Below are 6000 nucleotides of genomic sequence, written 5' to 3' on the forward strand. Positions count from 1 at the left end.
AGGAGTCGGAGGCATTGGGAAAACAAAATATTGCGCAGAATTGTTAGACACTTGGTCAAATATTTGTCATTCTTAGTTTCGAAGTTCACTCGTAGGGTGTATGGCACCCCCGCTCTCTGACAACGGCCCAACAGGACCAACCAGACCTACAGTCAGCGAAAGAACGACGACAACACCTCTGGCTTACGGACGCACGGAACAACCCGCCGAACGAAGGGACAAAGAAGCTGTGCCTCGGTGGAGCAAGGAGAAGCCGAAGAATCAACCGGCTTTAGGACTTGTATCTTACACAAACCAAGTTCCGGGTGTATTTCACTCAAACAAAGCATGCCTCCAATCTGTGTAGCCAGAAAATTATGGTTCCAATGTTGACATGGCCCCCATGCAATATATCTATCCCTTTCTGACTGGATCCTGTTCATTGACATCAAAACTTGAGATGCGAGTCCTGTTCCCAGGATCATGTGAAGGGAAAGTAACCCAGAATCCACAAATTTCTGAAATCAGCATTCCTCCTCGTATTCGTCTCTCTGTTTCTCAGTTCTCAGGGCTTGCTTGTTGGAAAAGGGGGATTTATTGCCGCAAGTCGGCTGCTCTACTGCTCCCAGGAGGACCCATCGCCCGGTCTGCAGCGAGTGGAATCGCCGGAGGTTCGCCGGCGCGCCGCCACCGGCAACTCCGCCTCGCCATGAGTCGCGAGTCCTTGCCTGCTCCGCGATATGGGCCCTCTCAGCCAAAACGGCCCTCGTCACGCTGAGGCGTCGGCGATTTCAATCACGAGTTGAGCCCTGGGCCGTCACGTGCGCCCTTGCAGCAGTCCAACATAAAACCATTTAATAGTAAGTTTTGGTGCAGGCCGAAACAGTGTTATTGGGCTAGTTTCTCTCCCACCTTTGAGCGCCAATAGAATGAGATCGCCAATAGAATTCCTTGTTTTTTTTCATTTCTCATAGGTTAAGCGACAAGATAAGGCCATTCTCGGAGCACTGTTTAATGGTCAAAATTCCAAAAGTGGTTGTTCCGTGTAACTTTATCATGTTTCTTACTTGATGGAACATATTCTAAATAAATTAATGGTCAAAATTTTACTAACTGAATAATCAGGCTGACATCTGCAAAATTGCTTATGGACACAGGTGCAGGTACACAGCATATCGATTGGCATTTATATCATCCCAACATACTCATTGTCCGGACCATCACTCATGCTTGTGCGTACATTTTCAACTATCATATATACCTCGTGTGATTACAAGCTATTCTTCACTTTGAGCTCTAGGGATCGAGAGCGGATGCTACATAGTCCAAACATACTATGCATCTGTTTCATTGCTTTACATATGAAACATATGCACGTGTCTAAGGAACCTATAGATTATACACATGGGAGTTGGGGGCACCAGAAACACAAAAACCTCCATGGAAAATCAATCTGGCATGTGAATGAAGTGAAATAGAACTCTGTGCTGCAGCTCCTCGCAAGTTGTAATGGGAGGACTGGTTCGAAAACAACTTGTTTCATTTTTTGTTTCCATTCTGCTTTGTTTTGGGCAACTTGAGTCTGCCTTGTTAGAGATACAATTTGGTTAGAATTAGAGATAAGGTAGAAGTAGATCCAACCCAGTACTTATGTACTCTAAGTCTATATCTGTTTTGTCCTCGGTCTATATATACCTAATGAGGGTCTGATCAAATATACCAAACAATACAATTAGGCTTTGATCACATCTTCTTTACATGCATATATGAACCTAACGAAGTACAACTCTCTTTGTTTGTATGTTTATTTGTGCTTGAGCGTTTTGGTTTCATACAGATCGAACTCAAATAACGGAATGAAAACCAAGCCGAGAGAACATCCACAAGGTGATGCACACATCTCCGCTGATCGCACTGTACGACACCAAGACCTAAAACAAATGACTAGAAAAGGGCTACCAACATCTCAAAGTTAATTTGATAACTACACGAAAACAACACAATTATAACAAATCTAGTCATGCAAATGCGCGGATCACCTAGGTCGTCGATCCTTTTTCTTTTTTGAGGGGAAAAACCAGACAACACACTACCTACTGCTAGGTAGGAGGATATAATGACAACGATTTGTAAGAAATCCAGAGATATGAATTATATAGAAATTGTAGCGGTTTCTTTTCTTTTCTTTTTTTTGAAAAAGAGAGAATTGAATATGTTAACTCCTGCGTACACACTTTATCAAAGTTATGCAAAAAAGGTAGCTCCACATCAAAGCTGTATATAAGCGTACCCATGCCCAGCCAGTTCCCATATGCGAGCTTCGGACAGACCATCGAGGTAAAAGAAATCGTGAGATAGTTACTGAATATCATACTTCGAATATAGTGCATTTTAGCAAGATTTTGGGCTGTCTTCCTTTCTCTCTTCGAATATAGCTAGACGCTTTTTAAACATAAATACATCCATATTTAGGCAAATTTAAGACAAGTAATATTTCGACAATTAATTGCAATTGGAGTGAGTACATAAATCTCTCCTATCTTTGTTTTAACAGGTGTAAAATTATACTACTAGAGGACGCCATATCAAGAGGAGCACACATGGCAAGAAACATATTTAATTATTTTTTTGACGAATCAGCATATGCTCTGCTTTTTTAATTAAGTAGACGGAAAGTCTTTACAGAGGACAACTGAACGGGAAAAATCAAAAATAAATAAAACAAACTAAAAGAACAGAACAAAAACTCTATTCTGCCGCCGCCTCAAAAAGGCGAAGATCATATCTAATTAACCCTTCTATATTTCCACAGATGCCAAGCAACATACACTGCCGCTGTTGCATGCATTGCTCTTTTCCCCTGCTCCAGAGCTCATGGCAGTCGGCAGAGACCAGGTTGGACCATATGGAGTTGGAGCTGGCTGCTAGGAGTGTTATTGATCTCAGGAAAACAATTATGGCAGAAGTGTAAACTGGAGTACATGTGTTGGTCCCACGTAAACAGTCGTAGACAAAATATAGTCATGTACAGCCTTGTTATATAAACACGTAGTCTTGCAGCTAAACCCTTCCAATACCGTGAACTGAGCGTGGCGTGGTTCCTTGGGCTAGAACCAGCCCACTCAGTTTCAAGTCATAGACTTGACATATGGGTGTCACATTCTCTGGATTATTTTAGGATTTAACCGGCGCTATTCTTTCAGTGGTAGGTGACGTACCCGTCAACAACGAAGCGCCAGCGGTGACTTCCTCAATCTCTCAAGATCTGCCGGCTCAGTTTTTCAGAGGTGCTCATAGGGGTAGGGTGTACATGTGTGCGTTCATAGGGGTGAGTGTACGCGCGTGTTGTGAGCGTCTGCGTTTGTACCGTGTTCCTAAAAAAAAAAACTTCCGATACCAGCTCTGAAGAAGCGGAGAGGCAATACCATGAGCTTAGATTGATTGCTAGTCACCAAGGCTGCAAGTCTTTGATGAATGTGGTGTGTTCGTACTATTTGTATCTACAAGAATAATCGGAGTTGGAGGCACCGGGACAACAAAATATAGCGTAGAATTGTTAGACACCTGGTAAAATATTTGCCACTCTTACTTCTGAAATCCAGGAGGTGTCATCAACAGGTTTATGTACTCGCACATTCCAGCGTTTGGGCTCCCGTGCCCAAGCAAATCGAGGTGGTCGCTACCCCTCGTATCGTGCGGTGTTAATGGACGGTTGGATTAGAAAAACCAGGGTTGAACTGTTCAAGCGGCCAAGCCTGCTGAGCTTAGGCTAGCCGAGGCTCATGGAGAAATGTCAAATGGAAAAGAAAAAGAGGGGGACTCCGAGGAGAGCACAAAGAAGAGGTGAAGGCATACTTGGAGATGTACAAGAAATCGTTCAGATGATCGAGGCGATTCGCGTCTTGGCGGACATCAACCGGAAGGCACAGGTAGACCTAGTGGCGTTGGGGTTCACTTGCGCTGATCTATCGACGGATAGTTAGGAGGTTAATGTATAATCGTGTGGCTCCTGACAGTTGTGTTGGGGTCTCCTTGGTTGAGGACCTTTGTCGATGCCAAGGATCAACGCTTTCCGGATGGAGAGAAGTCGGCACAAGTGAATTTTCATGGTTGGGGTGATCGTGTATGTCGAAAATGAGATATGCCAGGTGGTCACCTTAGGCTTGGGTGCTCTTGTTTCTGGATCAGACGATGTTCCTTATGTTGTAGTCTTGTTATATAGATCCTCTTAACCCTACATTAGGTGTGCACTTGAGCGTGCTTGCTCGGTCGTTCGGCCGCCGAAACAGTGTTACTAGGTTAGTTTCTCTCACCTTTGAGCGGCAATGGAACTCCTTTTTCTTTCATTTCTCTTAGGTTGAGGAGGGGCAGGATAAGGCAATTCTACAGGTCTTAAATCACCACCATTCCTTTGACTAGCTAGTCCAATACTGTTTAATGGTCAAAATTCCAAAAATGGTTGTTCCGTGTAATTTTATCCTGTTTTTTCTTACCTGAAGAGAACATATTCTAAATAAATTAATGGTTAAAATTTTCCTAACTGAAAAACCATGTTCACATTCGCAAAATTGCTTATGACAGGTGCATGTATACACCATATCAATTGTCCGGATGGCACCCGCCGGGTTCGGGGCCGGGTCAGGCCATACCAGACCCGGACCCGGCCGCCCGCCCCGTGACCTGAACCCAGACCCGGGTCTAAAAATTTCTCAGACCCGGACCCGAGACGGGTCTCGGGTACCCGCGGGTAAACCCGACCCGTTTCACACAAATAAACAGCAGGCCAACAGCATTACAGCAATGGTAAATTGGTAATATTGTATACAGCAAAACACAATTATAAAACCGAAGTGCATAATTGCAAAGTGCAAAGATACATGCATAACAAGTTCATCCATCTGGTGCATAACAGCAAAGTGCAAAGACACATGCATAATAAGTTCATCCATCAGGTTCAAATGTTCAATCAACCGTGCATCTATACAAATTCAAAACTTCAGACTTCAGACATTACACAAATATAGCAAAGCAAACAGTTTTCAGCCATCAAAGAACATAGGTTACACAGCAGCAATCTTCAGTTTCAACATCTTGAATTCTTGATTCTTGAAGCCTCCAACAGCAGTGCATCAATGGTCTCGCAACTCAAATTGCTTAGTCCTAGTTCAAGCAAAACATAAGTACATTTATAACTACTTCATAGCAAAAAAAAATGCTAGTAAAGTGAAAGAACAATTTATAACTACTTAATAATCTGATTTCCTTCTTGGATGTCTTGAAGACAAGTCCAGAAGCTAGCTTCACTTGTATGAGTATCTACAAAGAACAAATTATACACATTTAAAAAGACAACTATTAGTAACATGAAAGTGAATAAAATTGTTAAATAAATGCACTATTTGCTCACCTTTAAGTTTGTTTCGAAGCCAATCTTGAGAGCACATCAATACCTCAAGGATATGAGAAGTGAGGCGGCTCCGATGTTCATTAACAATTCTGCCACTTGTACTAAAGGCAGATTCAGAAGCAACGGTTGTAATCGGAATAGCAAACACATCTTTTGCTACTTTCCTTAAGGTTGGATATCGTGTGCCAGCTACTTTTCACCAATCCAACACATTGAACTTTTCAGTATAAGGCACTAATGCATCATTCAAATACTGTTCTATCTCTCCTTGAAGCCTAGCTACTGCAGGTCTTTGTTGTGAAACGATGTCATGGAAGAAATTCATAATTGCAGGAACTTCCGTTGCAGACAAAGAGCAATCATCAGTTGATTGATATTCCTCTAGATCCACTTCATACTCCTCTAACAATCTATGGAGATTAGCAACTACTCCATCAACCTTTTCGGTACAGCCATAAGATGATGGATCTTTGATATCACGGAGACCGGAATAACATGCCATTAACATTTGCTTCTTACACCTAGGATCTAGGATTGTAGCTATGCCCATCAGTCCTTGGATATCTGTCCAATACTTGTCAAATTTTTCTGCCATGCTTTTTGTCATTGCCATT

This window comes from Brachypodium distachyon, chromosome 1 (assembly GCF_000005505.3).
Source record: "Brachypodium distachyon strain Bd21 chromosome 1, Brachypodium_distachyon_v3.0, whole genome shotgun sequence".
Classification (NCBI taxonomy): Eukaryota; Viridiplantae; Streptophyta; class Magnoliopsida; order Poales; family Poaceae; genus Brachypodium; species Brachypodium distachyon.